The sequence below is a fragment of the Astatotilapia calliptera genome, chromosome 22 (assembly GCF_900246225.1).
Source record: "Astatotilapia calliptera chromosome 22, fAstCal1.2, whole genome shotgun sequence".
Taxonomy (NCBI): Eukaryota; Metazoa; Chordata; class Actinopteri; order Cichliformes; family Cichlidae; genus Astatotilapia; species Astatotilapia calliptera.
The window spans coordinates 34,326,940-34,353,094 of record NC_039322.1 but is presented as its reverse complement, the minus strand read 5'-3'; the positions used below and the strand labels follow the sequence as shown (position 1 = coordinate 34,353,094).

General features: G+C 42.1%; 1 pseudogene; it reads right to left on the bottom strand.

Moving 5' to 3' along the window:
• Positions 1 to 6,766: 6,766 nt before the first annotated feature.
• Positions 6,767 to 26,155, bottom strand: part of LOC113014572 (dynein heavy chain 6, axonemal-like) — a 32,987-nt pseudogene continuing 13,598 nt past the window's right edge.

Here is a 26,155-nt window from a genome sequence, read left to right as displayed (position 1 = left end):
TACTTCTTCACAAAAAAGTAACTGAGTTATGCAAACAACAAAGTGTTTTGCAGCTGTTTACCTAAAAATGCAGCCAAGGTGTTTTTTAATAAACATTTCAAAGTATTTACAGAACAATCAGCTGTTCTGCATCAAATCTGATGCCACACAAATTATTTGTGCCGCTCCAAAAAATAATTTGTGTCCACTATGAGATGAAGGAGAACAACAGCCTGATACCTGCAGGCCTGACAGCAGCAGATGTGTCACTGCTGTAACACCTGTAACACTCAGCAGGCGCCTCATTGACACACACAACAACACTATTGACTACACTACACACTAACTACACACTGACTACACACTGACTACACACTGACTACACACTAACTACACACTAACTACACACTGACTACACACTAACTACACACTAACTACACACTAACTATACACTGACTATACACTAACTACACACTAACTACACACTAACTATACACTGACTATACACTAACTACACACTAACTACACACTGACTACACACTGACTACACACTGACTACACACTAACTACACACTGACTACACACTGACTACACACTAACTACACACTGACTACACACTGACTACACACTGACTACACACTGACTATACACTGACTACACACTAACTACACACTAACTATACACTGACTACACACTGACTACACACTAACTATACACTAACTACACACTGACTACACACTAACTAACACTACTACACACTAACTACACACTGACTACACACTAAACTAACACACTAACTATACACTGACTACACACTGACTACACACTAACTATACACTAACTACACACTACTACACACTACTACACACTAACTACACACTGACTACACACTAACTACACACTGACTACACACTAACTACACACTGAACTAACACTGACTACACACTAACTACACACTATACACTACTACACACTGACTACACACTAACTACACACTAACTACACCACTAGACTACACATGACTACACACTAATACACACTAACTAACCTAACACACTGACTACACACTAACTACACACTAACTACACACTGAACAACTACACACACAACTAACACACTATACACTGACTACACACTGATACACACTAACTACACACTACTAACACCACACTACACACTAATACACCACTGGACTACACACTAACTACACACTAACTACACACTAACTAACACTACTACACACTACTACACACTAACTACACACTAACTAACACTAACTAACACTACTAACACTGACTACACACTAACTACACACTAACTTACACTGACTACACACTAACTACACACTAACTATACACTAACTACACACTAACTACACACTAACTATACACTACTACACACTAACTACACACTAACTACACACGACTACACACTAACTACACACTAACTACACACTAACACACACTAACTACACACTAACACACCCTAACTACACACTAACTACACACTAACACACCCAAACTACACACTAACTACACCCTAACTACAAACTAACTACACCCTAACTATACACTAACACACACTAATAACACACAACTACACACTAACTTACACTAACTACACACTAACTATACACAACTACTACACTAAAACTAACTACACTAACTAACACTAAACTACACCACTAACTACACACTGACTACACACTAACTACACACTAACTACACACTAACTACACATAACTACACACTAACTACACACTAACTACACACTGACTAACACTAACTAACTACACACTGACTACACATCTAACCACTAACTACACAAGATTTGTGCTAAACGTCTCAAATCTCTCACATCTCAAACACGCCGTCACTCCTAAAACTTCCCCCGTCCTAAACAACTAAAGGCCATGTTGCCATATCATTCTTTGATTGGTCCACATGGTACATTTTTCCACCAATAGGAAAGGCTGGGAGTTTTGGTGTTTTTGCTCGCAGGCTTTCGAGCGTTTTCCTTATAAAACGCCGTTTTTACCGTTTCTTCCTGCAGTAAATATAAACAACGACAGTATTCAGGAAGAAAACCAAACATTGCAGATATTTTATCATAACTCTGGTTTTACGTGGCCGATCAACACAGTTTAAAAACTGGTATAAAGTCCACACTTTGTCCGTCAGTTGTTCCGTCTGTCCTGCTCACATCTCCAATGGTTGTACACGTTGTCATTAACGTGGCTTCACTCCACTAGGCCCAGGATCCTCCTGCTCCACCAGGCCCAGGCTCTTCCAGCAGCCACTAGGCCCAGGATCCTCCTGCTCCACCAGGCCCAGGAGCGTTAAGATGCCGCCTAAGAGGAGCAACATTAATGAGGAGGAACTGGAGGACATAAAGAAATCCCTAAACTTTATGTCTGAAGAAATAACAACAATTTCAAAACAACAAAAACTGATACTCAATTTAATGGATGATATTAAAGAACTAAGAAGGCAGAGCGAGGAAAAGGACAAGAAGATTGCTATGCTGGAAGGACGGGTGTCAGATCTGGAACAATATTCAAGAGTAAATGATGTGATAGTGACAGGACTGGAAACCAAGCATCACACATACGCACGGGTAGCAGCAGCAGAGAGAGGGGAGCCACCCGAGCAAGAGCTACGCTCTTTGGAAGAGCAGGTAATGGCCTTCTTTAAAAGCAAAGGTATAGAAATGGACAGTAAAAATATTGAGGGATGCCATCCTCTTCCGAGAAAAAATCAAATACCTGCCATTATCATTCGTTTTGTTAATAGAAAACAGAAAAAAGAACTGCTCAAGCAAGGAAGAAAGCTAAAAGGTACAAATGTTTATTTAAATGAACACCTAATCAAGAAAAATGCAGACATTGCAAGACAAGCAAGAATATTAAGAAAACAGAAGAAAATACAGTCAACTTGGACGTCAGACTGTAAAATATTCATTAAGTTAAATGGAACACCAGAGCAGGCTAAGGTTCTAGTCATCAAAGAGATGACGGAACTAGAAAAATATAACTGATAAATGCAAAGCAGTGCTAAATATGATGGGACCGTCCAAGTGCACAACCAACGCAGATGTCTGACAATTTTCAACTAACAACTCATATAGATATTGAAAATAAGACATTGATGTATGACAGCAACATAGATCCTGATTGTAATTTCTTTAACAATAAGACAAATGAATGCAATTATTATACAAATGAGCAACTTAAAAAGGAATTCAAGGTAGAACAGGGTATAACAATGGTTCACTTTAATAGTCGAAGCTTATATGCAAACTTTCAATCCATCAAAGACTACATAACAGTTTGAACAGCCATTCAATGTGATAGCCATATCGGAGACCTGGATAACTCCTGGAAAAGAAGAAGACTTTAAAATAAATGGATATGAATTCCTTCATGTAGACAGGATCAACAAGAAAGGAGGTGGGGTGGCACTTTACATTGATAAAAACCTAAAGTACGAAAGAATGGGAACAGTGACGACTGTTATTGATGGAGTGATGGAATGTTTATCAGTGGAAATAATTATAGAAAAAAGGAAAAACCTAATTGTCAGTTGTATATATAGAACACCAGGATCTAAGATTGAGATATTTAAGGATAATATGGAGGACTTATTTACAAATATAAATCAGAAAAGAATGTTTATTTGTGGGGACTTTAATATTGACTTATTGAATCCAAATCATAATAAGAGTACAGAAGAATTTATTGATTCCATGTACAGCATCGGTTTATTTCCACTGATAACAAGACCGACCAGAATAACATCTCATTGTGCAACTCTATTAGATAATATATTTACAAATATAATAGAAGGAAAGATAAAAAGTGGGCTGTTAATCAATGATATAAGTGACCATTTACCAGTCTTTGCATCTTATAAATGCCATTATAAAGTGAACAACGATGGACATAAGATTATTTACAAAAGAATAAGAACAGAGAAGACCTTAAATTGTCTTAGAAATGAACTTTTAAAGCAAGATTGGAATATTGTGTATGAACAAACAGAAGTTAATAAAGCTTACGAAGGATTTTTAAGAACATTTAACACATTACTTGATAAAAACTGCCCAGTAATTGAAATCAATAGGAAACACAACTATGCAGGAAGACCATGGATGACAAAAGGACTACAAAATGCCAGCAAAAAAAAGAATACCCTATATCGAGAATTCATAAAAAAGAGAACAATAGAAACTGAAATGAAGTATAAAACTTACAAAAATAAATTAACTAATATAATGAGATCCTGTAAAAGAGAGTATTACATTAAAAGGTTAGAACACAATAAAGATAACACAAGAGATATATGGAATGTATTAAACAGAATAATCAAAAATGAATCAAGGAATAATGATTACCCTGGGTACTTTATAGAAGGGACAAGAAGTATTAATAACATGGAAGAGATAGTAAATGGCTTTAATGAATTCTTCGTAAACATAGGGCCAAAACTGGCAGAAGAAATAAAGGTTGATGGAATAGAAAGGGACACTGGTGAAAATATTGAAAGGAATAGTAGCTCAATGTTTTTAAGAGCAGTGGAAGAGAAAGAGATTTATGACATAGTTAGAGGACTTAAGAACAAAACCAGTACAGACTGGAATGATATTGATATGGTAACGGTAAAGACAGTTATTGATGGTATCGTAAAACCATTAAAATATATATTCAACTTGTCGTTTCAAAAAGGAGTTTTTCCACAAAAAATGAAAGTTGCTAAAGTTACTCCCATTTACAAAACCGGTGAAAGACATCATTTTACAAACTATAGACCAGTGTCAATACTCTCCCAGTTCTCTAAGATACTGGAAAAACTCTTCATAAAAAGATTTGACAGTTTTGTGGAAAAATATGAATTAATGACAGATAGTCAGTATGGGTTCAGAAACAACAGATCAACAGCTTTGGCACTGATAGATTTAATGGAAAAGATAACGGAATGTATGGATAATAAGAGGTGTGCGCTCGGAGTTTTCTTAGATCTAAAGAAGGCGTTTGATACTGTTAATCATGAAATTCTATTAAAAAAACTGGAAAAGTACGGGTTTAGGGGAGTGGTTTTGGAATGGTTAAAAAGCTATGTAGGGAATAGGCAACAATATGTACAAATAAATGAATATAAATCTAATTTGATGGATATAGCTTGTGGAGTACCTCAAGGTTCAGTACTGGGTCCAAAAATGTTTATTATGTACTTAAATGATATCTGCAGAGTATCTGAGATTTTAAAGTTTGTAATATTTGCAGATGACACAAATATACTGTGTGCAGGTGGGGAGTTGCCACAGGTTTTGGAAATGATCACACAGGAATTAACGATATTAAAGAAGTGGTTTGATATAAATAAATTATCATTGAATCTCGATAAAACCAAATTTATGTTGTTTGGAAACCAAAAGAAAAACATCGAAGTAGAAATATGTGTTGACAATGTATATTTAGAAAGAGTCAATGAAATAAAATTTCTTGGGGTGATCATCGACCACAAGCTCTGTTGGAAGCCACACATTACTTATGTTCGGGGGAAATTGGCACGGGGCATTGCCGTCCTGGGAAAAGCAAAGCATATGTTGGATCAGAAAGCACTGCACATTTTATACTGTGCTTTACTACTGCCATATATGAGCTACTGTGTAGAGGTCTGGGGAAACACATACAAAAGTAACACACAAACAATAACTATAATACAGAAAAGGGCCATTAGATTAATAAATAATGTAGGGTACAGGGACCATACAAATGCACTCTTTGTCAAAATGCAAGCTATTAAATTCCAAGACTTGGTGAAGCTTAAAACAGCGCAAATAATGTATAAAGTCAGAAATAAACTGCTTCCCAAAGAAATCTGTAAATTGTTCATAGAAAGAGAAGGTGGGTATAACTTAAGAGGGAAGTGGAATTTAAAAATACAAAGTGCTAGAACAACTTTAAGAACGATGTCAATCTCAATTGCAGGAGTTAAATTATGGAACAGTCTAACAGAAGAAATAAAAGACAGTCAAAACATAAAACAGTTTAAAGTAAAATATAAAAACCTAATTTTAAATAAGTATAAGAATGAAGAAAACGGGGTTAACCCAGGATGGTAATGTTGCTGGTAATGGTGTTGTGGTTCTTTTTTGGTTGTTTTTTTGTTTTGTTTTGGTTTGTTGTTTTTCCATAACTTGTGTATCTGCAAATATACACATTCTGTATTTTTCATATGAAAGAAACTATACTGTGGTGGGGCTTGCTAATTTCTTGTTTTTGATTTATGTATGTTTTGTTTTGTTTTACTTCATATGTTTATATGTTTCATATGTTGTTTGTTTAATTTAAGACAAAAAAACAATTAAATGAATGAGAGGTAAAACTTGAGGGGGCAGGGACAAATAAGTAAATACTTCAGCCTACTCCTTTTCAAACAAATAATGGAATGATATTTTGTAATGATTGTGAAGGCACATGTTTGAAATGTTTGAAATAAAAATGAACTGAACTGAACTGAACTGAACTCCACATCAGCCGCTTTGCTAAAACACCGGTGTCGCACATGAGGACGCTGTCATAGCCTGTCAGCGACGTTGATTAGCTGCGTATATACGAATGTGAATCGCATCATTGGCTGGACTTTGGGATAAGGTGGCATCGTTCTGATCCCATACGAGAGCAGCCAGTCACTGACTCACACTGCAAACAGAATTGTTAAAGTATTAATTTTAATTTCAATTCAGGTTCGATTTTTTTTTTGTCAAATGTATATCGTGATAAATATTTCTGGTCATATCGCCCTGCTCTAATCTGCAGTATGCAATTTACTGAAAATTGCAGTAAGTTAAACGCAGAAAGAAATCCTGTTTTTTTTGTCGGTGACATGTCTGCAGATCAAACCTCCCAGCATGCCTCACTGTTGTAAACCTTAATATTCACTTTAGCTGCTTTCCTTCTGTCACAAATCACAGCTAACTGAATACTAGCAAAGTGTAACTAAACTGAAACTAAACCATAGCCCAGCATTTCTTTCTTGGGTATCCCCATCCACAAACACTAACATTACTACCACTGGGATTTCCCAGTTTGAAGCAAATGTGGTAATTATTCTAATTTAAAACTATTTTTTCCATACGCCCTCATAAGCATCATCAAATGTTAGCACAGAAGGCTGAAATAAACACAAATTTATGAGCTCAATTTAAAAATAGTACCAGGCTCAGCGAAGGTCTTAATGAGCTCCTCCATGGCTAACATCCAAGACACAGCCAGATGGCAGTTTTGCAAGAAGACCCAGTTGCCACTTGTCAGCGCTGAATGGATCATCTTCTCCGCTATAGGTCCCTGGCCTTGCCCCAGTGAGATAGCCTCGACCCTGAAAAACACAGAAAAATCACCATTTTGATGCCTTTATAAACTTTATTCATTCATTTGCAACAACCTGTCTAGTCCAGGATCACAGGGACAACAGTTTAGACAGGTGCCCAGACCTCCCTCTTCCCAGCCACTACCCCAACACTTCCAAGCAGATATCGAAGTCAAATACTGGTTTGGGAACATGTCTTCTGGATATGACCCAGCATGACCTTTGGACATGCCCTTCACGTAAGAGGTGTCCAGAAGGCCTCCTGGATGTGGATGAGTAGTGGCTCTACTCTGAGCCCCTCCCAAACTCCTCATCCTATGTCTGAGACTGAGCTTAGACACCCTTTATAAGACAGCTCATTTCCACTGCTTGTATCTGCAGTCTTAAACTTGAACTTGTTCATTTGAGGAAGCAACTCATTCTCAAACTGAAGAGGACAATCCACCCTTTTCTGGCAGAGAACCACATGGCTGAACTGTCCCAGTGCAAGTTGCAGATTATTGCTTGGTGCAGTCAAATTGACGGCATCATCCACAAAAAGCAGAGATGATCCTAAAAACCTTCCACTACTTGGCTTACAGAAGACAGAAGCTACTGACTATTAAAAATAAAAATAAAAAACCCAGCTAGGTATATATGTCTATGACTCAGATGTCACAGCCTGGTGAACAAAACAAAGACATTTTTGCGAGCCATGTTGGAGGGACCTCTCCAACCATTTTTTTAGCGTATCCAATCAAACTACTATTATTAGGGCCCGAGCACTGAGAGTGCGAAGGCCCTATTGTATCTGCTCTGTTTATTATTATTATTATTGTTATTGTTGTTGTATGTTCACCAGTATGATAATGATGAAGCAGTAATCTCAGTTAACGTGGTTTTATTAACCAGCACAGCAGCAGAGAACTTACATGCTTGGATTCAATAACGGAATGGCGCCTATACCACTCAAAACATACACACACCTACACGGAGGTACGGCAAGCGGATTAGGACAAAATACCAAACTAACAGCAGGTTATCTACATCCCCCTTCTTTAGCACATCCCCAACCGGATATAAAGTTTAATGCATACTGAATAATAATAATCACAGCATAAAAGGTGACATACGCTGACCCTTAGGAACATTTAAATTTGCAACCAGATGGAAGAAATAAACATGACAAAAATATCATTTTGCTGTATAAAGTTAAATATGATTACTACTGAAAATCACCTCAAACAGAATTTAACTTGAAGCATTGACATCAGTTACTGTTGGCTCAAACATCAAACCTGAAAATGTTCTGTGTTTTAACTAGTACCCAATTAATCCCTATATCTTGGATTTGGTTTGCACACACGACCAAAGCGTGTCCTGTAAACACCATCACTCTTGGAAGGTCTTGGAGAATGCAAAACATCAGAAGAGCTCTCAACATGAGTGCTCTCTTTAAACTGTTCTACATCATTGTTTTCACCCACAACCTGCAGTCCATCATAATGATGATGATCAGTGTCTTTCTGAACAGTGACAGGCTCAGACACAGGCAATATGTGTCTGCGATTTCTCCTGTAAGTGTTTCCATCCGACTGTACCAGGTAGGATCTAGGTTCTTTACAAAGTTCCTTCTCCACACCTGTGCGGTCATAACCCTGTGGGGTCTGTAACCTCACTACTTGTCCTTCGTTGAGAGGTGGAAGTGGTCGGCTGGATCTGTCATAACAGACCTTCTGAGTCAGTCTCTTGTTGAGTAGTTGGGCTTTCACTCTCTCAGATTCACGGTGTTGTGGTTCGAGCAGTTTGGTTGTGATTGGGAGCGTAGTTCGAGTCTGTCTGGATAGAAGTCGTTCTGCAGAGGAACCCAGGTTCACATCACGTGGAACATTCCTGAGGTTCAGCAGGTTGAGAAATACATCAGTGCCATCTCTGTGTGATTTCTCCATCAGCTGTTTAGCACTGCGCACTGCTCTCTCAGCAAACCCATTGGATTGAGGATACTCTGGACTGCTGGTGACATGTTGAAAGTCCCACTGTGAAGCGAAGTCTTTGAAACGCTGGCTTGTAAACTGCCTGCCATTGTCTGAGATCAGAGTGTGTGGAGCACCATGAACTGAGAAGTGTCTTTTCAGCTTCTTGATGACTGTCGCTGATGTCAAATCCTTTAGCAGGTCAATCTCAAACCAGCCTGAGTATGAGTCGACTACTACTAAATAGTGCTGACAGTGCCACTCAAAGATATCTGTAGCCACAGTTGACCAAGGAAGCTCTGGAACTTCATGCAGATGAAGAGGCTCTTTTTGTTGATGAGGTTTAGTGCTGTTACACACCGAGCAGGAAGTAACTGTTTGTTCAATATCTCTTGACATGAACGGCCAGAAGACGATCCCCCGTGCTCTCCGCTTGGTAGCTTCTACGCCGGGATGTCCTCTGTGCATGATGGTGATGTAGTCTCCTTGCAGGGATTTTGGGATCACGGCTTTGGAACCTTTAAGAATGATGCCATCATCCACAATCAGCTCATCCCTGAAAGGAAAATATGGATGAACCGCCGTGGGAAGGTTGTGGAGTTGTTGTGGCCAACCATGTTTGATGAACGAGCTGAGCGCTTGCAGTGTCTCATCCTCAGCTGTGTGTCCTTTAAGTTCCTCCAGGCGTGAAGAAGAGATGCAGCTCACCGTCATGACATCAAAGTTGTCCTCTTCTTCAGGCTGCTGGAAAGTGGAGCAGTCGGGAGCACGAGACAGTGTGTCAGCCAGATACATGTGTTTTCCACATTTATATGTGAGGGTGATGTTGTATTTTTGGAGCCTTAACAACATCCTCTGTAATCTGGCTGGTGCAGCGTGAATAGGTTTCTTTAGTATGGTGACCAGTGGCTGATGGTCTGTTTCTACGACCACAGGCTTGCCATAAATGTAGTCATGAAACTTTGTGAAAACAACAGCCAGCAGCTCCTTTTCTATCTGAGCATATCTGGTTTCAGTGTCTGTCAGAGCACGTGAAGCATATGCCACAGGTCGCCCTTCCTGTAAGCAAGCTGCACCAAGACCATACTGTGATGCATCGCACGTTAGTGTCACAGGTTTGCTGACATCATAATATGACAGAACAGGTGGATTAGACATGTGCTCTTTAAGTGCTTCGAACGCAGTCTGATGCTGTGTGTCCCACATCCACTCGCTGTCCTTGTGTGTGAGCTGTCGATGGCTGAAGTTTGGAATGAATTTTCCAAGATAATTGACCATCCCCAGGAACCTCTGCAGGGCTTGGACATCTGTTGGAACTGGCATCTCTTTGATTGCGGCTGTTTTGGAAGGGTCTGCTTTAAGCCCCTCGCTTGTGAAAATGTGTCCGACATAACTGACCTGATTCAGCCGGAATTTGCACTTTAATGGGTTTAGTCGCAGGTTTACTTCTCTGGCACGATCAAGGGCTTTTCTCAGGTTGTTGTCATGTTCTTTCATGGTTCTTCCGCCGATGAGTATATCATCAACAATGATGGCACATGGATATCCAGCGAATATCTGCTCCATGGCTCGCTGAAACACCTCGCTAGCAGCGTTAAGACCAAAAGGCATTCTGAGGAACCTGTAACGACCAAAGCAAGTGCTGAAGGTGGTTAGCATGGATGATTTCTGATCCAATGACACCTGCCAAAAAGAGTTCTTAGCATCCAAAACAGAGAACACAGTAGCATTTGACATTATTGCAGCCACTTCTTCTACTGTGCGCATGGGATGGTGTGGTCTTTTCAGAGCAGTGTTTAAATCTCGAGGATTTATGCATATCCTGATTTCATCTTTGCCCTTCTTGTTGGTGGCTACCATGGAAGACACCCAGTCTGTCGGCTCTGAGACGGGAGTAATGACGCCTAATTTCTCCATCCTGACCAGCTCTGCCTTGACCCTGTCTTTCATGGCCAAAGGGATGCGATGTGCTGGGCGAACAACTGGTTTCACATCTGGGTTCAGTGTCATGCGATAGGTGACTGGCAACCTTCCAAGCTCATCAGAAAATAAGTTGCTGTATTCTGTGATAAGCTGTTGTGACAGGTCATCTGCAGACATGCTCAATTGGTGGACGTCATTGCTGAATGATACAACTCCCATTTCTCTGCATGCACATAGTCCAAGTATTGGCTGAACATCTTCATTAATAACAAAGAATGATAGCACATGTGACTGTCCATGCAGAAAACACTGCAGCTTAATTACACCTGAGGTTTGAAACTTGCTGCCTCCAAATGCTACTAGGTTAACGGACTTAGGGTGTGCTTTCATTTGTTTATCTGCTCTTATAATGTCAACCGTTTTCTTGGGAAGCACATTACATTTAGCACCTGTGTCCACCTTCATCTCAACAGGAATCCCATTAATCTGCACGGTGACAAAAACTTCCTCTTTGTGTTCCACATGCACATCAGTCGCATGGATTGCATATTGCAGATTTACACCATCAACGTAGAATGTGTCGTCTCCGCTGTCATCAGCTTGGTCTGGTTCCACATGATGAACTGACTTTCTGTGTCTTGCTACGTTTTGGGTAGGCTGAACAGCTCTGCACCGTTTCTTAAAATGATTCCACTTTTTGCATGCATGACACTGTTGCCCAAAAGCTGGACATTTGCTCTTTTTTGCAGCATGAGCACCCCCACAGTTAGTACAGTTAGTGACATGCTGTGTTTCAGACCTGTCTCCTTGTATTTTCATTTTATCTCCTCTGTGCTTTCTCGTAAATGTGGGCTGGAGCACATCAACATTTGATGCAGATTGTTGAGGAAAAGCAAGTGTTTTATTATGCTCTTCAGTCATTTCATGAATCTTGGCAGACAGATATGGCTTTTGCTAGCGTTAAATCACTATCACGTAGTAGCACTTTCCTTAAATTGTCATTGTTGATGCCACAAACTAGTCTCTTATTAGTTCTTCACTCAGATCACCAAATCTGCAGCTTTTTGCTTTAATCCGTAAATCACTTACATAGGATTCAACAGTCTCGTCCTCTGATTCCGCATGTTGAACTTGTGTCTTTCCATCATGACGTTGGTTTGTGGGCTGGACATTTCTCTGAATTTCTTTTTGAGGCACTCAGGATCCTCCTTCGATTCTGCAGGAATGAGGACTCGTCCTCCATCGCCGGGCTCTCTCACTTCTGGCGCGTAAACAAAAGACCGCTCCCGTTCTATAGCTTCGGGACCTGCTAAGTTGAGCAATATGTAGGCTTGTGTGCGCGCTGGCTTGTCAGAGTGTGCCGCCGCTATAAAAATGTCATACTCTTGCTCAAAAATGCGCCAATTTTCAGCAACATTACCATCGAAAACAAGCGGGTCGGGCCTCCTGAATCCTTGCGCCATGTTGTCTGCAGTCCAGATACAAAAAATGCACCCACAAAATAGACTTGAGACGGGGAAAAAATACCGTCAACTACGAAGTACGTGTTTTGTCGCTTCTGACACCATGTTGTATGTTCACCAGTATGATAATGATGAAGCAGTAATCTCAGTTAACGTGGTTTTATTAACCAGCACAGCAGCAGAGAACTTACATGCTTGGATTCAATAACGGAATGGCGCCTATACCACTCAAAACATACACACACCTACACGGAGGTACGGCAAGCGGATTAGGACAAAATACCAAACTAACAGCAGGTTATCTACAATTATTATTATTATTATTTTTCATTGAAATGAATTTCCTTTTTGAGGGCTTTCACATGCTCAAAAACCCATGAAATTTTGCACACATGCCAGGTCTGGTGAAAAATTTTGTTCCTCTTCTGGCTGGCGAGTGGAGCAGCCTACAGGGTCGTGTCCAGGGTGTTTACAATACCTCGTTCCACTGTCCACCGCATCGTGCACAGGGTCACAGAGGTGGTGGTGGCCACGCGCCACCAGGTCATCCACCTCCCACGGACCCCAGAAGACCTAGATGCCATGTCCAATGGGTTTGCACAGCTGGCAGGCCACAGGGCCTTTGTGAAGGCTGCTGGTGCTGCTGCCATGTCCGCATCAAGCCCCCCAGCGGCCCTGAGGGTCAGTGCTACAGGAACAGGAAGTTGTACCCGTCCATAATCCTGCAGGCGGTATGTGACCATCAGGGCCGCTTTGTCGATACACATGTGGGCTAGCCGGGGTCAGTGCATGCCTCCAGGGTCCTCCGCCACAGCCCACTGTACCGACAGGCCCGTTACCCTCCCCCAGGGCATTTTATCCTTGCAGATGGAGGGTACCCATGTCTCCAACATCCACTCCCCCTCATCACCCCCTACAAGAGGCCAGTCCACAGTGTGGGAGCCCAGCGCTTTAACGCACATCACTCCAGGGCATGCTCTGTCATAGAGCGTGCCTTTGGAATGATGAAGACGAGGTTCCGTGTCATCTTCCTGCAAGCGCTGGAGGTGCACCACACCTTTGTGCCACATGTATGTCACGCTAATACGAGCATCATTGTTGTTTGTCCAATCATAATGGCAACTGTAGTGTATACTCTGGCATGTACACTGTACTTACAAGATTAAACATCTGCTGCAGGTCATAACAGCATGTGCCATGCATCTGTGCCGTGCAACATCTGCATCGGTGCTGGTGGCATTGTGGCCCCAGATGAGGAACCCGAGGATGATGCCCAAGATGAGGGGGAGACTGGTGTGGAGGCAGTCAGTGGTGCACACTGGCGGGACCAGCTATCTGCTGAGGTGTCTGCCCTGGAAGAGGTACCCCCGGACCACGATTATTGTCAGCAGGCAAGTATCCCTTAGTGGTGCATCTGCACAGTGCTGGGATTTCACGTGACAGATCTGTCTTAACATGCTCGTTTTCACCATGTCGTTTTCCCACCGCCATGATTACCATCTAGTGACATGGCAGCTGTCGGTTTCACCAGCCCTACAGACCCAAGTGGAGGATGTTGCGGTGGACAGTGGGAATGAGCATGCCTGAGCAACATCTGGGGACGCCTATGTGGGATGCTCCAGTCAGTACCTGGCTATGAACCGGGGGTCTTACCTGTGGCACCTCCCTCATCTCTGTGGTCCTGGTCCAGCAGACCAAGCAGCACTGCCCAAGACTCCCTGCTCAGGCACGTCAGGCCTGGTTGATGATGTGTGTGCATGCTGGGACACTCAGGTTTATCCTGGACCGCAGTGGGTAGTGCATTTCCCACAATCATGTTGTGTTATACGTTGCACTGCTTTCATTTCCACAACGTGGCACGTGCAATAGGTCAGGCCCCCGTAATTGTGTCATGTAGTTTGTGACAGACATGCACTCACAGTTGGGATGTTCCCACTGTCTTTATTTACATACATCTTGTGTTTCTATGGTGTATTGATAGTCATGTGCTTTTGTGCTGAGGTGTTTTTTCTGTTATCAAACTGTTCTCCCACTAGGAGCTCAGTCTGAGTGGAGTTTTTTTTCTCCTCCTCTTACCTCATGTTATGTATTTTCGTTGTTTTTTCCTATCAGCCTACCTTTCTGACGTGTCTGCCCAATGTGATGTTTGTGTAAAGTTGGTCAGAAGGTTCCTTTGTAAGTGCGCATGCGCCATTAGCGTGCTGCCTGCTGTAACCCCTAATTTCCCTCGGGATGAATAAAGTATTCTGATTCTGATTCTGATAACTGAAATCATCTTGTTTGTGCAGAACAAAGGTTGGAACAACAACATAAACAAAGTGCAACTATGTACATTGAGTTGTATTTACGGAAATCTGATCACTGAAATAATCATGTTTGTACAAAACAAAGGTTGGGGTGCCAGCATAAATAAAGTTCAACTATGTACAGTGGCTGTCTGTGGACACGACTCAGTCCTTTTTCTGCTCCACTAGCTTTTCGAGGACACCTATCAGGCTGTCCATCCTCTTGGCTCTCCATTCCTCCATTTGCCGTTGCTGGGCCATGTCCTCCTTTATTAGGGCAATGAGCTCATCCTCCCAGTCCCTCCTCCTTTTCACCACCCGTGCCTCAGGCGGGTCCTCATCCTCCTGTCCCTCCTGGTGTGGGAGTGGGTTGCCCACTGCTGCACTGGGTCCTGGTGCATCCTCCTGGATGGAGGAGATTAGGACGGGTAGCCTGGTGGAGGGCCTCTGTCCTAGCACCTCATCCATGGCCATGTTGCAGCAGTGGGCTTCCCACTTGCACCCTCGCCCGTCGCTGGATACTTGCACTCCTGAAGGGAGGATACATCACAGGTGGCAGTTGGCAACAACAGCAACAGTGCAGGTTTACATAGGTGACTTTTCAGTGTTCTGTGTGGAGTTACATCTGTCACTACCACTGTACATACTTTGTATTTCCTCTTCAGGTTCTCCCATTTACGTTTGCACATGTATATCAGGTCATTTCGTTTATGGCATCCACAACAGTATGTACTGGCTTGGGACCACAGGGCAGACAGTTCACTGTCCCTTGTGCCTCAATACTTGTAGACCTCATACTGTTGCTGTACCTCCAACCCACTGCGGCTGAGTGTTTCGCACCCGTGAACAGGTGCTCATTGTCACGGCGGAGTCGAATGAGGTCTGCCGTCTGCTCCTTGGTCCCTGTAATGCAGCGTGACATTGGATTACATTCCCCACCATCCTGCACTTCTGTTTTAGCATTTCTCCATTTGCTGTCAGTTCAGCATTTACAGCTGTGTGGAACATACACACAGCAATGTCAGGCAATACTACAGCACTGAGTGGGGCAGAACATTTACATTATCAGGCCCTAGGTTGGGGTTGGGGGTTCTCTGTCATATGTTTTGTTTTAATTCAATTCAATTCAGTTTTGTTTGGATGGGGCAGACTCACAACAAAAGTCGCCTCAGGGTGCTTTGAAATATCCCCTTTGACGTATTTGACATGGCAGGTGTGATAACTGTAACAAATGTATGTATATGTTATATTTTATGCATTTTATATTTAATGTGCTGCGGACACAGCTACATTCCTGCCTGGTATATGTTGACATTCCTGTTTGCGGCACAGGCAGGGTCATATTAGTACAGTTGATTGCACTTGTAGTGGTGATACGTCTATTCATACTGCCCTCGGTCTGGTACAGGATTCACAGCTTTGCGGGTCTGTGCATTTACGGTTACATGGGTCGGGCAGGTGTCACATGATTCACCTTGACATTTTCTATTAACCTCCCATTAGCTTTTACATCTTGGTGTTTGTTTCGCTCCTTCACACATATCTTACATTTGCGGGTGTTGCTGTCCTCCGCCGCCGTTTCAACCTCCTCCGCAGCTGCTGACATCATTATGCATTGGCCTGGCTGCGTCGCGCTATGCATTGTGGGATATATGGCACCACGAAGCGTGCACCGGACCACGCTTGATATTTGGGGAAATCGACGGCGCATTTGGAGTGCACTTCGAATTGGGACAGCCGTCGTCGCGTGGCGGTGACGTGATCGCACTTGAAATGCGTACTTCAAGCGTGCATACCCTGAATTGGGACACAGCCACTGTCCAATCTGGACCAAAGAGCACACATATGATAAGGCTCCACCCCTGAACATTTTTCAGCTGCCATATTTGACATCAGGGAGAGCGCCACCTAGTGGGAACAGGAAATGTCATGTTTTACACTTTGGGGTACAGTATAGTGATGGGTGACACCTGCAGCCTCAAATTTCTCCAGGAAAGCCTTAAGGAGTTGGTCTTGGGTTACAGTGAAAACTGTGACTTTTTGTGAAAGGGTGTGACCCCAGCAGCATGGCGAACTTTGATGTCACGCCATGAAGAAACAAATTAGTTTAACTCAATGAAATCCAGTCTGATCATTACCAGACTTTACAGGCATGAAGTCAGACCCGCCCTGAACAGATTGATGTGCCCATTGTCAGGAATACACAGAGCGCCACCTAGTGGCAACAGGAAATTTCATGTCTTTCATTTTGTTGTACTGATTTTCACAGGTTCATCGTGGACACCTCAAAAGCGGTGAATATCACCATCAGTCCCTCGTGATGCTTCAGTGAGAAAATTGTGTCTTTAACCCTTTACAGCCGATCGGAGCGGGCACGCTCTGTTTTGCGTAACTATTTTTAAATCCCGGTAGCTCTGCAACCAAGTAAGCTAGCGCAATAATTTTTTTTGCATATGAAACCGGAGGAGTTGTACTTACATCTTATGCCATCAGCTTGTCCTCGGTCACAGTTTCCTTCCACATATAGCTTTGCAAAAACAGCATAAAAAGCACTTGCAGCAACAAAAACATGATATTCCAGAAACACGCTTCGCTGATCCATCAGCTGTTTGTAACACTTCCTACGTCCATCAGCGCGAACTATCACATGACCGCATGACCTGCCCGAAACCGGAAGTGACGTCATTTTGCGGAAATGTAGTTTTTTACGATCGGGGCCTTATGAGCTTGTGTTTTACTTGTTATGTGTTTTAAAAAGTTATGTTTGACTTTATGACTTTCTGTGTCGTTTCTGGGATGCTTAAGACTCATATTGCACTGCTGGAAATAGTTTATTTTGATGCAGATGCTGTTATTTCTTTAAACTGAACGGCGCACCCTGGTGGCAGCGCTCTTCACCATGAAAAATGAAGTGATGTTTGAGGGGCTTGGAAAGTTTCAAAAGTCTTGAAATTTGGCACACAGCTTCAATGGGATGAAGGCTTTCTTGTTATGTGATCATTTTCCTTGAATAGCGCAAAATGGCTCCGCAGCGCCCCCTACAAAATTTCAAAACATCAGCCCCTGGTCTGTGTTTTATGTATGAGTCTGAAACCTGGTAAGCTTATAAGAAATATCAAGATGTACAAAAGTCTCTTGGAGCAATATCCCAAATCCAACAGGAAGTCAGCCATTTTAAAATTAATGTGTAATTTTGGCGACATTTTCCCCCTCGTTTCAGGCCTTGTACTTTGACGAACTCCTCGTAGTGTATTCATCAGATAGACACGATCTCCGGTGCGTAGAATCTAAAGACCTTTGTGATGTTAAATTGCGAAGCTTTTCACATTGAGGGAAACGGGGTGGTCATGGCGGCACGTGGAGTTTCAATCACTCGCCAAAAAGAAGTAATCTGCTGTCACTCAAAAACACAATGCCCAATCTCTCCGAAAACATTGCAGGCATGATAAGAGTCGAGCTCGGAAATGTTTGTTATGCCATTTGTCAGTAATGGTTAGAGCATCACCTAGTGGAACGAGTGTAATCATGATTGAATGAGATGAAATTTCAGCTACTGGTTCTACGCAGGAATTCGATCAATGTGACATCAGTTCGGACTTGCTGGTTTTAGGTGTTGGGCGTGGCTCGACGCGCCAGGGTGTGAGGGCCCTCATAACGCTGCTTGCAGCTTTAATTTTGATTTTTAAAAAGGTTGCTTTTTGTCAGAAACATACATTTCCCTGTTACTCCAAACCTTTGAGCAGGAAATGCTAAGAGGAAATAAACGGGAGACCTAAAACAGAGGTGTAGGAGAAAGAAGAACAGAACTAGCATGAGGACTGTGACTGCTAACAATCAGTGCATCCAGTCTAGTGGCATAAAAAACAAATGGTGGGTTAACACCATCACTATATACTTTTTAACCTCCTAATACCTGCACTCTTCCATGGCATGCTTTTTTAATTTCTCTTCGATATTTGGGCTGATTGGGACCTGATGAATGTAAAAACAAAGAATTGCCAGGTTGGTTTTTTTTCACCTAATTTTTGTTTCTAAGAAAAATGAAAAATGAGAGCCACGTATGAGGATATTCATATAAAATTTTGATAGAACAGTGGCAGCATAACGTCCTCGTAAGTGCATATCAGGCCCCTGTAGAGCAAAATTGAGTATTTTGGTCTAAATAACCAAAAATGTGATGTCCACATATGTGGACGCAGGTCCTAGGAGGTTATAAAAAAACATAGGAAATCTTTTTTATTAGTTAATTATTTTATTCATTATTGCTTTTATCGAGCTGAACTTCTATGGCTGGATTTCCCACCTCACCTTTTTCAGTGAAGAAGCTCCTTTTAGGAAGCGCCACCATTCCCCATCAGAGATCTCGCCACGCTGCCTCATGATTTCTACGCACAACATAAAGCTGTAGATAAGCTTGTGTTGCTCGAAGAGTTCACGTGACACATTAATGTAGGAGTTTAGCAAGATTTGATTCAGGAGGGTCTGAAGGCGCTCTTCTAGCACAGTACTCTGCTCTGATGTCTCGATGGTGGAATTAAAGAGCTGAAGATGAAGGAAGAAATAAACAAAAAAGAGAGAAAAAAGAAAATAATTACTTTAAATGGGTACTCACACATTTTCATTAAACATTCCTGTACAAGTAGCTTTGTAAATTTGAGAGTAAAGCCCAGCTCTTTTTTCCCTCACCTGTTTAAAGTACTTGAGTGAGAACTGGTACATACGATCGATCTCCGACAGACCGGCAATGACAAAGTACAAAACAGATCCTCGAGTGGCCACAGGCCTGTAGCGCTCCCTCGCAGAGTTTATCATCAGCTCAGTTGCTTCTGCCTCTTCCAGACGGTGCTTTATGGCCTCTGAAGTCACCTGGAGACAAGAGGATGCAAAAAAATCATGGAAATAAACAGGATGAGCATCAGAAAAACAGGAAAGGATCATTGCAGGTAATATTAAATTCAACAACCACAACTCCATATCCATATAGCCTAATCCCTACCTTTGACTCCTGGAGAGTCTGAACTAGCTCCTCGTTGTCAAGTATATTCCCCTTCGAGGTAAAGAGAAGCTTAAGAATGCGGTCTTCAATATCTTTCAGCTGGCTGTGGTCAGCGTTGATGCGCACAATCAGCTCGTTCCTCTGTTGCACGCACCACATCACTTAAAACAGATTGAAAAAAGATTGAATCAAGAGATTCCAGAGGTCATTATCAGAAAGGGGGAAAAGGATACATACAATTAGGATACATAAAATTATGTGCCGTATTTCTATCCATTTTTTAAAAATGTAGATGGCTTTGTAAATGCTTGTTACTAGAGATGGCACGATACCAATTTTTTATGTCCGATACAGATTCCGATATCATAAATTTGGATATCTGCCGATACCGATATGAATCCGATAGTGTTTTTTAATCAATAAAACAGTTTTTTAATATCTTGCTGCATTTTGTATAAGTTCATACTCAAGTTTTAAAAAACAACAACACTAAAGCTATTCTGTTATACCTGTATGCAAAAAACACACTGCACCCAAAATATTTTATAGTTCAGCAAAACTGATCAATCTAATAAACTTAAACCTGCAACATCCTCCCTACTCTGGTATTTTAAAGAGTCCTTAGCAGAAATATTAAACAACCTAACTAATAGGGTTGCCAACTCCTAACAAAAATCTGCCAGAACCACCCCCCACCCTCGATGCTTAATCGACGTAATCAACTTTAATTTAATGCACCTGTAAAACAAATGCATAAGTTCATAACTTCCCTTCAACTCATTCATGTCACCTAAAAGGTAAACCTGTTTCTCCATCACCTGTTCAGCTCTGATGATTCAGTAAGGACATCTCCTGGTTTCAGCTTCATGTTTCCCTCTCACCACATATCCAAACCGACATCATGACCAGCAGCTTTACAGCTGTGGCTCCAGCAAACATCAGCTGATACTAGAAAGTAATATTAAATAAATTCTAACAACAGCTAATTAAGCTTAAATGTGCTGCTGTTGTTTATCCGCTGGTGTCCTCTCTCTAGCGCAAAGTGGGCGATAAACAAACAAGAAAGGCAGGATTTGTGACAGAAAAGCCGACCAGCTGATCATTGATCAGTTTCATGTTTGAAGTAGCAACAGGAGAGGGAATGAGAGAAGAAGAATCAGCTTTGCAGCAAGGACAGAATAACTCCAGCTTTGTGTCTTTTTTCCATTCTAGCTTAAGTACAGGACAAATCGCTTCCTTTTCACCTCCGTATGTAACTCCGATGGCCAGACCAGCTGTGGCTCCATGTATCAGTTGTTAAGCTTAACGTGGAAATACTATGCAAACATTCAGGGATGAACTTACACACTTGCTTTACTTCTCTGGGATAGTTTTTGCCGAGATAACATGCCGCGGTTTGGAAGCATGTAGTGAGGCTCCACATGCTCCACCAGACCGCTGACAGGTCTCGCAGACAACAGCCGCTCTGTCACGTGACACATACTACTTCGATGCGCCGAGCTGGGTTACGCCAAGTAGCGCGTTTTGTGAGGTGATTTTGTGATACTTCGGATCGGATTCCATTTTTTATTTCTCTCCGATATCCGATCCAGTAATTTAGGTCAGTATCGGAGCGATACCGATACATCATATCGAATAGGTTCATCTCTACTTGTTACATAGTTGAAATGCAATAGCTTTTTTCATGTGTGTGCATGTATTTACCTGAGAAGTTGGTCTTCTAAGCCAGATTTAGTGACAGTGAAGTTGATAATTGTAACTTTGATGCAAACCTTAAAAGGTGGAAACAGAAACTCATTAAATCACAATGAAACCTTGACAAAGAAGTCCTGCCATTAATTAATGCTTTGATCTTAAATATGATCAACCTATCTCTAATAATCAGCTATGTACCACAGGCCTTCAAGCTGGCTGTAGTTAAACCTTTACTCAAAAAGCATCTCTAGACCCAGCAGTCTTAGCTAATTATAGGCCAATCTCCAACCTTCCTTTCATATCAAACATCCTTGAAAGAGTAGTTGTCAAACAGCTAACAGATCATCTGCAGAGGAATGGCTTATTTGAAGAGTTTCAGTCAGGTTTCAGCGCTCATCACAGCACAGAAACAGCTTTAGTGAAGGTTACAAATGATCTTCTTATGGCCTCTGACAGTGAACTCATCTCTGTGCTTGTCCTGCTAGACCTCAGTGCAGCGTTCGATACTGTCGACCATAATATCCTATTAGAGCGATTAGAACATGCTGTAGGTATTACAGGTACTGCACTGCAGTGGTTTGTATCATATCTATCTAATAGACTCCAGTTTGTACATGTAAATGGAGAGTCCTCTTCACACACTGAGGTTAATTATGGAGTTCCACAGGGTTCAGTGCTAGGACCAATTCTGTTTACATTATACATGCTTCCCTTAGGCAGCATCATTAGAAGACATAGCATACATTTACACTGCTATGCAGATGACACCCAGCTCTATCTGTCCATGAAGCCAGATAACACACACCAATGAGTTAAACTGCAGGAATGTCTTAAAGACATAAAGACCTGGATGGCCGCTAACTTTCTGCTTCTTAATTCAGATAAAACTGAGGTTATTGTACTCGGCCCTGAAAAGCTTAGAAATATGGTATCTAAGCAGATTCTTACTCTGGATGGCATTACCTTGGCCTCCAGTAACACTGTGAGGAACCTTGGAGTCATGTTTGACCAGGACATGTCCTTCAATGCACATATTAAACAAATATGTAAGACTGCGTTCTTCCATTTGCGCAACATCTCTAAAATTAGAAATATCCTGTCTCAGAATGACGCTGAAAAACTAGTTCATGCATTTATTACTTCCAGGCTGGACTACTGTAATTCATTATTATCAGGATGTCCAAAAAACTCACTGAAAAGCCTTCAGTTAATCCAAAATGCTGCAGCAAGAGTCCTGACAGGGACTAGAAAGAGAGAGCAGATTTCTCCTGTTTTGGCTTCCTGTTAAATCCAGAATTCAAAATCCTGCTCCTCACATACAAGGTCTTAAATAATCAGGCCCCATCTTATCTTAATGACCTTGTAGTACCATATCACCCTATTAGAGCACTTCGCTCTCGCTCTGCAGGCCTACTTGTTGTTCCTAGAGTATTTAAAAGTAGAATGGGAGGCAGAGCCTTCAGTTTTCAGGCCCCTCTTCTGTGGAACCAGCTTCCAGTTTGGATTCAGGAGACAGACACTATCTCTACTTTTAAGATTAGGCTTCAAACTTTCCTTTTTGCTAAAGCATATAGTTAGGGCTGGACCAGGTGACCCTGAATCCTCCCGTAGTTATGCTGCAATAGACGTAGGCTGCCGGGGGATTCCCATGATGCATTGAGTTTTTCCTTTCCAGTCACCTTTCTCACTCACTATGTGTTAACAGACCTCTCTGCATTGAATCATATCTGTTATTAATCTCTGTCTCTCTTCCACAGCATGTCTTTATCCTGTCTTCCTTCTCTCACCCCAACCAATCACAGCAGATGGCCCCGCCCCTCCCTGAGCCTGGTTCTGCTGGAGGTTTCTTCCTGTTAAAAGGGCGTTTTTCCTTCCCACTGTTGCCAAAGTGCTTGTTCATAGGGGGTCACATGATTGTTGGGTTTTTCTCTGTATCTATGAAGCGCCTTGAGGCGACTTTAGTTGTGATTTGGCGCTATATAAATAAAACTGAATTGAACTACTTTGCTGGTCTGAAAGATCGTCTTTGTGGTTTTAATTCAGGATTCTTTGGAGGCCATGTCTCTCTTTTATAATGTCTGTGATGTATGTATGCACTGTTGGCTTGAACTAATGAGAGAGTACATGACTGCATTTAGTGTGAGCCCATTCTGCTAGACTGGTGTTCAGCTATAGGGTTTTGCTAGTTGACATATGACTGCATCTCTTTACAGTATCTGCTTTTGTACACATACAGTATAAGTAGGTTTGAGTAGGTGTGCTGCTGTCCTTACCTCTGGCAGGTAATGTGGGTTGGCCATCTTTGTGGTCATATAGAACCTAAAATTTTTGTCATAGTCAATATCTGAGTCTCCCAGTCGGATCATTGTTCGCCCACCAGCCACAAATGTCTGCTTCAACAAGACGGGCTCCAGTGCTGGATTCAAGGTCTCCTTTAACTATACACCCACAAAATACCCAAACAGAGCCCTTCACAGTACACATGCTTTTCTTTTCTTTTTTTTTGTGTCCCGTTTGGATCTTTAGCATCAGAATTGTTGTCTGAAGGCCAAGAAAGATGCCAAGCGGATTTATTTTACCAAGTGGATCATCATGGCCTTGCCATATTGGTCCATTTGATTGACCTTTATTATAATTATGAATTTATTTTATTTTTGTTTTTTAAGACGGGACAGACATGACTGGGGGATAGGACAGGGAGAGAGAATGAAAGAAAGAGAGGGAGAGAAAGAAAACCAAAGGGGAGAAGAGACGGTGAGAAGGGGGGGAAGAAAGAAAAAAAACAAACAAAACACCTGGATCACCTGTATGGAGGAAAAAAAAAAAAACAGAAGAGAAAGTAAACAAAAAAGGAGCAACATAATAAAAACAGCACCATCACAATAAACTAGCTAGCAGTAGATAACAGTAGATACTAAATATTAAACTATATTGTGCAGCACGCAAGATAGACAGCGCACAATGTGCTTTGAGGCAGCAGCCAAGAAAGGTGTAGTCTGCGTCTGTGAACACCCGTGTGTACACCTGTGTGCATCAGCACGCTTGCATTCCAATACATACATGAGCGCCCAGCCCCAGATGACAAGGACCACCAACACACCAACGTCTGAGGGCATCAGCCACCGGCAGGGAGTGTGGTGAGGGGAGATAGGCCTCCGTACTTTAGAGGGCCTGAGATGTACCCAGAGAGTCTAAGACCCAACCTGACATATAGACACAGACGAACAGGCGCACGCGGACACAAACATGCATTCCCACTAGTGCTGGGCGATATATCGATTTTTTTAAAAATATCGATATATTTTTATACAAGACATAAGCTGTGACAATATCGTTTACATCGATATAGTCTATGTTGCGTTATAATTACACTTGTGGAGCCGCTATTTTGCCTCTCTCTCATCTGGGTTTGTTTGCCCCGCCTCTCACCCTCACTGAACACAAACCCCCTCCCCCATCGCTACACCTCCAGTTGGCAACAAGATGGACACAGGAGCTAGCGAAGAGGAGCTCGTCGGAAAAAAGAAAACCAATGGCTCAATTATTTGGAGATGGTTCGGGTTCAAAGTGTCAGATGAGCAGCAGAATAATGTATTCTGTAGAGAATGTCGAAAAAGCGTCGCAACGAAAGGTTCGAGCACCACTAATCTTTACCACCATTTACAACTGCGCCATAAAGTGCAGTATGAAGAGTGTGTGAAATTGCGTGCTGTAGCCCAGACCGCAAAGTCTTCCGAGGTTCCTGCCGTGAAACAGACCACCTTACAACACTCATATACTCGTGCTGTGCCATATGATACAAAAAGTGAGAAGTGGGGGGAAATTACTAAAGCAGTGGCCTATCATATTGCTAAAGACATGGTCCCCATCTCAACTGTGGAACAAGAGGGCTTTATACAGCTGCTAAAAACTCTTGACCAAAGATACCAGTTACCTAGCCGGAAATACTTCACCAGAGAAGCACTGCCAAAAATGTATACTGATGTTAGACAGAGTCTCGCTGCCCAGCTCACCAAAGTGTCTCACTTCGCACTGACAACCGACATGTGGTCCAGCAGGACGTGCGAGCCATATATGAGTGTGACTATACATTTCATGGAAGACTGGGAACTGAAAACTGCCTGTCTCCAGACCAGCTACTTTCCTCAAGACCACACCGGAGAGCATATAGCTGAAGCCCTGCAGGATGTGCTCAAAACCTGGAAGCTCAACCCGACGGGACTGGTTGCTATAACAACTGACAACGGGGCTAATATTGTCAAGGCGGTTCAACTGAACAAGTGGTCGAGGATCCAGTGTTTTGGTCACAGGCTTCATCTGGCCATTGGTGAGTGCAATACTGAATTTTTTGATTTGGAAAAAAACCCGCTAATAAATGAAAAGTGTATAGAGTCTCTTGTAGAGCTAAACATGCCTATGGACCACAAGACAAATATTTTTATAAGTCATAGCCAGCATATACATCTATCACTTAGAAATCGAAAGTTAGTTG